Raw genomic sequence first — 7,265 nt, 5'->3', positions numbered from 1 at the left:
ACCAGGAATAGAATGAGGAGGGTTCCTGTTGTACATCTTCCTCAGCATTCAATGCGTTCTGGGTTTTGGCCACTCTAATAAGTGTATAATGGCATCTCTTTATTGTTTTAATTTGCATGTCCCTGATGATATATGATGTGGATCATCTTGTCACATGCTTAGTTGCTATTTGTAGATCTTCTTTGGTGGGGTCTCTGGCCCATGTTTTGTTTTTTTGTTTTCTTGTTGAGTTTAAGAAATTCTTTGTTATATTTTGGATAACAGTCCTTAATCAGATAAACCTTTGGCAAATATTTTTTCCCAGTCTGTAGTTTGTCTTTTCAATTTTTGACAGTGCCTTTTGGAGAGCAGAAATTTAAATTTTGAATGAAGTCATGTTTATTGATTAGTTCTTTCATGGATCATGCCACCAGAGTTTTTATTTGTAAAAATTCTTAAGAGGGATTATTTTTTTTCATGCAAGAAAATCTCAAGATGAAAGCTAGGATACTTCTGAAATTTGGAATTTCCATTTAACAAAATTCTTGTTTCTAACATCCTATAAAATTGGAGAGACTCTGGTTCAGCCATATTCACTGAAAATGTTCAAGTTGGTTTTTGGACTGGAACAGAGGAAATTGTTGGAGTAGGTGGGTAGAGGGGATGTGACCACCAGTTGACCCACAATTTAAACCCAGGCAATCAGAGGCTTGGAATGCACACTCTGCCCACCATTTCCAACAGTGGGAACTATTTTCAGGAACGCAGCCTTGAGAGAGTGAGTTACTGTTGAGACCATCTGGACTGTGTAATATATCACTGAACCAAGTTAAGATCTCTATGTGAACTTTTAAGATTATGGCAGGTAGTGCAGAAATCAGCTTGTTTTTCTGCTGCCCAAGGCAAGCCTCATATGTAAGTTCCCCGCTTATTAAAACTTCTGTCTGAAGTGGCCTGCTTCTTTCTTCCGTCTCTAAGTGCCCTCCATGTACAGGGGCTAGTTTCAGGTTTTACCCAGAAGCTCCCAAACCAGCAGAAATCTAGGAGAGGTTCTCATGTCAAATGTTCTCATTCAGGGTAGAATTATAAAAATATCTTAACATCTTGAAAGAAGAAATGGAGAAATTGACAGCCTCCCTGTTCCCCTTGAGTATGTGGCTGGAAGAATTCTTATTCTGTGAGTCTCTTTTGGAAATGGGCAAGGTTGTTGACAGGTTTGAAGTTGTGAAAAGTTTTATGGCTCTGTTTTTTGTAAACATTATTTCTCCAAACAAAACTTCAATTGGAAAAAAAAAAAGCATTATTTTCCTTCCTGATTGCAGCGATACTTGGTAATATATCCAATATTCTTACCTTAATGGGAAAGGAAGAACCTCGTGATGTCATCACTTTTTGTTTTTTAACATAGACATGCACTAAGAATTAAGACTATTCCTAAAATCCTTTGCCAACAACTGTAAAAGTTATCAACACTATCCTCTGATAATTACTCTGAATAATTAACTGCATTTAAGAATTGGTCAAGAGATGGGGCACCTGGGTGGCTCAGTCAGTTAAGTGGCTGACTTCGGCTCAGGTCATGATCTCGCGGTCCATGAGTTCGAGCCCCGCGTTGGGCTCTGTACTGACAGCTCAGAGCCTGGAGCCTGTTTCAGATTCTGTGTCTCCCTCTCTCTGACCCTCCCCTGTTCATGCTCTGTCTCTCCCTGTCTCAAAAATAAATAAAACGTTAACAAAAAATAAAAAAATAAAAATTGGTCAAGAGAGAGGATCAGACTAAGAAGGACACCTTTTCCAAATAGTTCATTGGCATTCCCAGAGAACAAGACTTAAATGCTTATCTGAATTAAAGACCATTGGCTTTAATTTCTCTAAAAGCCAAAACACTCCACATTTGGAACACTTTGAAAAAAAATGATTTATCCATGAGTTGGCTCCCCTGGCAGTTATTTTTAACCATATGAATGAGATAAAACTTTCATTTCAAGACTATTGTGCCTTCTACTTAAAAAAAAAATCATAAGGTGACTAGGATTAGCAACTGATCAGGAAGCAAGGCAACCAGAAGCAAGGCTGACACCCTCCAAACCTTGAAATGTTAGAGAAGGTGCTTCGTCCTCAGATGGCTGTCAGTTTCTTCAAAAAGAGAAATCTAGGGACAATGGGAAACTATTGATTCTTTCAGAAGTTACTTTTATCTTGATAATACTAAAGCTGAACCAGAGATCCATAATCCTTTTCTTTTCAATAAACTCTATTGAAGATATTGTCCTAGCCTGTGATCTTTGATCTTAGGACCAAATCTTATTATAGTTGAAATGTAACTCAAAAAGAATCCTGGTGTTCTTTGAGACAAGATTTCCTGGCTTTGCAAAGTGAGCTGAAGAAGCTTTCATTCCATTTGCAAAAAAAAAAGGAAAAAATGTCTCTTAAGTAATCAATATTTTCAGTACTTATAACCATTAAAACAAAAATTTGAAATTGATGGAATGTCCAATATATCATATAAATATCATATGTAATATATATGCTTGGTTAAACACCACCTCATAACTTAATGTTCTTATAAAAGCTAAGAAATAAATAACCTTTAAATTGGTATTTTAAAAATAAGATGTGATTTTAAGCCTACCTATATTTGAAATGCATTATTTTTGAATTATATTTGAATTATATTTGAATAAGGCATTATTTTTGTGTTAATAAAGATGAATATTGTGCATTTATTTTGAAAGATATTTATAATTATACTTTAATATAGTTTCCTGTGTAACTCTAAGAATTTTATTTTGTGCATTTTAATATATTATTATGAGAAAGAATTGATAGGCTTCACTTGAGTGCCAAAATAACACAAAGCAGTAAGGACCCTGAGACAGAGAAGAACTTAGGCCATATAATTGGGGTTTGAGAAGTTAGCAAAGACTGAGAGACAGCAGCCATGAGTTAAGAGAAAAGTAGGAGAGTTTTGCAACATGGGAAAGAAGAGAGGAATGTGTCTAACAAGGAGAGTGGTCATCTGTTACCATTATTGCTAAGAGGTTATTAAGGTAGATGTTTCTCTTGACCTTGACATGAATAGCTTCAGTGAAATGACAATTTCCATAACCCCAAATTGAGTGAGTGAGTGGGAAGTAAGTGGAGGTATAGACAACTCAATTAAGAAGCCTTCCTACAGTAGTGCCTGGGTAGTTCAGCTGGTTAAACATTCAGCTCCTAATTTCAGCTCAGGTAATGATCTCACAGTTTGTGGGTTCGAGCCCTGCACCGAGCCTGCTCAGGATTCTCTCTGTGTCCCTTCCCCTCTCACATTCTCTTTTTCTCTCTCTCTCAATATTAAACAACAAAAAAATCTCTTTAAGAAGTCTTCCTTGCTTTGAATGTGAGCAAAGAAATGAGGCTGTTCCTTGAGGGAGATTTGTGACCAAGACATGGTTTTTTGTAAAAGATGCAAGTTACCAGGCCAAATTTCTGCTGTAAGCGTTGATGAAATAGAGGGAGAAACTTCTGTTGGAAAATTTTGGAGAGGAGTAACCTCAGGAAATAAATTATCAAGAAAGAGAGAGTGCTGGGATCCAGAGCACAAGTGGAGGAAAGTGGGGAAAGTGGATTCAGATTCAGGAAGGCTGACAGATTTGGTGATATGATGATGCTGGGTTTTTGTCTGATTGCTGCTGTTTGTTGGTAAAGCAGGAAGTAGTGTTGTTACTGTGGGAGAGGAGTGTGAAACAGGCATTTGGGGGAGTGGGAAGTGTAGGCTAGGGAAGTATGGTAGAATTTTGGGGGCAGCGAAAAGTGTTCATTTGAGAATTGTGACCATTATTTCTTTTAAAAATATTATTTTGAAAAATTTCAAGGCTGTTTGTGATAAGTATATCCTTCTCTTAGATTAACAGTGTCTATCATTCTCTCCATATTAAGTATATATACTTTTGTTTTTGTTGTTGAACCCTTTGAAAGTTTGTTATGATGTAACACTTCATCCCTAAATACTACAACATGGGACAAAGTCATTCCTCCTAATACAAATGTAACATTCAGGAAATTTAAAATACTGATATTATAGCCCATGTTTAAAAATTACCAAGTGTCCTAATAATATTCTTTATAATTTTGTTTAATAAGACTGTCACATCGCTTTAAAGACAAATATCTCTCTAGGGGGCACCTGGGTGGATCAGTTGGTTAAGTATCCGACCTTTGGTTTCAGTTCAGGTCATGATCTCATGGTTTGACCGTTTGAGCCCTGCATCGATTGGACTCTGTGCTGACAGTGCAGAGCCTGCTTGGGATTCTCTTTCTTTCCCTCTCTCTCTCTCAAAATGAATAAAAATAAACTTTGTTTAAAAAAATTTTTTAAATGCAAATATCTATTCTTTTTTTAAAACATAAAACAATTCTTGATCTTCATTTCTTTCCTTCTCCGCTCCCCCCCCCTTTTTTTTTTAAACATTTTATTTATTTTTGAGAGACCAAGACTGAGCTCAGCTGGGGGAAGAACAGAGAGCGGGAGACACAGAATCGGAAGCAGGCTCCAGGCTCCAAGCTGTCAGCAGAGCCCATAGTGGGGCTTGAACCCACTAACCGTGAGATCATGACCAGATGCTTAACTGACTGAGCCACGCAGGCACCCTGCTTTTTTCCCTTTTCAATTTTTATAGCCTTTCATTCTTTCATGACATTAACATTTTTGACTAGCCTAGGCCAACTTCAGAATGTTGTAGTTGTTATTTTAGAATAGGACTTATCAGAATGTTGTGTAATTTTCTTCAACACAAAGTTCAGGGGATAAGATACGTGGAGGGAGTAAGCTCTCAGGGTAGTTACATTTAAGCAGGACTGTGTGTGATTGGGGGGAAAAAGGGTGAGAGAAGTTAAAGTTAATTGTAAAGGAGTTCTAATGATAAACCATCAACTTTTACCATCAATGGGTAAAAGGAGGGAACGAGACCATGAAGGGAGTGAGGATAATAATAAAAGGATAGTTGGTTAACTGGAGGTTTCTACAAAGTTTCCATATTGTGAAAGAACTGGGTCAGGAACATAGGAAAAGCAGCTGATCAGTGAATACATCTGTGTTTTTCAGTACCTAGGTCTGCCAAAAATGTTTATGCATGAGACAAAATCTGGGAGATAGATCCCATACACAAAACTGTTTCATGAGCCCCATTGCTAGAAGTACAGCATGTATTATACATAAGGACTTGTAAAGTCCTTTCCTATAACTTTGACTTTATGTTATACCTGCTAAGAGGAGCTCTGTGATTCTCCTGCTTTTTTATATTTTCAGCATCCCTAGCAGAAAGGAATCATGTGGATGATAGGCAACCGTCATGTAGAACTTTGTAAGTGACTAATGAAATCACCAAGCACATCAATGATACTTCGGAGAAGAGAACCAGAGTACCACTCACATGCTATATTAGCCAAACTGAACGCTCCTCAAATGACACAATATATATGCTACCCAAATCGCCTGCACATCGGAAGGGCTGGGGCTTGATGGACGTCTCTATTTTCATTACTTGACATTATGCCTCTTATTTTGTCAAAACCCAATTTGGATGTAAATAGCCACCTAGAAAGGATAAATTCTTAAAGATGTGCCCTCAACAGATAATTTTGGATTCGGAAGGTTTGCAGTAACTGAAAGCCATTTATTATCACTCAGTTCTGGTGATCAGAACATTTATGAGCATTTATGCCAGAGCATTTATGAATGCCCTAAGTACTGGCACCAGTTCCTGTACTCAACGTTATTTTATGAGCGACATTGAACCCCAAGTACAGAATCTATCTGCCTTCATTAACTGGCATTCTTTACCATCATCATCATAAGCCAACATTCATTGAGTGTCTACAGGGTTTTGGCACTATATAATGTTCTACTTATACTTTCCTTTTTTAAACACTAACATAGTATGAAAAAGGAAGATATGAGTATTATTCCCGTCTAAAAGGACTCTATGAGAGAGGACCACAATGACAGGGAAATAAGACACTGGAGATTTTCTTTCACTTTTTATTAAGAATTTACTGTCCTTCTTTTTTTGATAAAATAGCTGAAACAGAACTATTTCAGTCATGGCATATGCTATTTAAATCCAACTTGCTGTCTGAAACACTGGATTGACTTCAGAAAATGATACCAGTAAAGCAACGCATCTCACTGTAGCTTCATTTTAATTTATACCAGAACCACATTCTGAGGTCCTCACATTAAGTTTTAATTCAATAGCACTTTCATCTTGAAAAATCTGGCTGGCCCGAATTGAAATTAGGCCTGTCAAGAGAACACACTGGAGTTAGGGAGAGCCCCGGATGGAACCAAACTACGGGCTTCAAGTGCCCTCTGGTGGCTGACAACAGAACAGCACAAGTTGAAGTCTGGAATAAATAGGCACATGCCAAATTTCATTCTCTGTTGCGTTTATTATTCATATCTTTAAAAGAACTTATCAAGAATTTATTCTGTTAGGCACTTAGGATCAAAAGATAAATGGTATACAGTCTGTGTCATACAGGGGTTAATAGTAGAATGAGGGTAAAACTGACTACAGATAATTTCAACCCTCCCTAAGTACTATTAGAGTGCAATTTAATCTATTACAACCAAAGGCATGTTTGTTATCTTCATTTTTATAGGTATTATCATGGTAATTAATAGTATATAGAAATTCCTGAAAAAATAAAAGCAGCTATTTTCCACATACATTGTAATTCATATATCTGTATAAATCCAGAAAACACATGGTAAATAATTACAGATTTCTAGAGTTTTTCCTAGGAGTAACTCAAATCCATATTGCTTTTATGACTATTTTATTCATAGTACTAACAACTTTGTAATTATTTTAACTCTTGCTGGATAATATCAGACCTATTATGCAGATGAAAAAACTGAGGCAGAAGAGTCAGTCTTACCTGATAATTCAGTGTCAGAGATGAAACTAGAACTTGAATTGCCTGACTGCACCTGTTGGTTTTCTTGGTGGATTCATCCAATGACTTTTGTGTGGTTTCTAATGATAATATGAAGGGTTTTATGAAGTCGCTGAGTAACATGAGATAGCCATTTACAAGAAGGGTTCACACCACACACACACACACACACACACACACACACACACACACACACTGGATCATTTCCAACATCAGCTACTGAGCAGCTGTCACAATTCTCTTGAGTTAGATGGAGCCTTTTATCAAGTTATGAAAAGTCCCATATCTAATTACCAATCTCCAGCATCATCTTGAGCTTGGCTCTGCTCAACCAAATGATACAC

Source organism: Panthera onca, chromosome F2 (genome assembly GCF_046562875.1).
Source record: "Panthera onca isolate mPanOnc1 chromosome F2, mPanOnc1 haplotype 2, whole genome shotgun sequence".
NCBI classification, from domain to species: domain Eukaryota; kingdom Metazoa; phylum Chordata; class Mammalia; order Carnivora; family Felidae; genus Panthera; species Panthera onca.
This window is presented reverse-complemented; position numbering follows the sequence as displayed.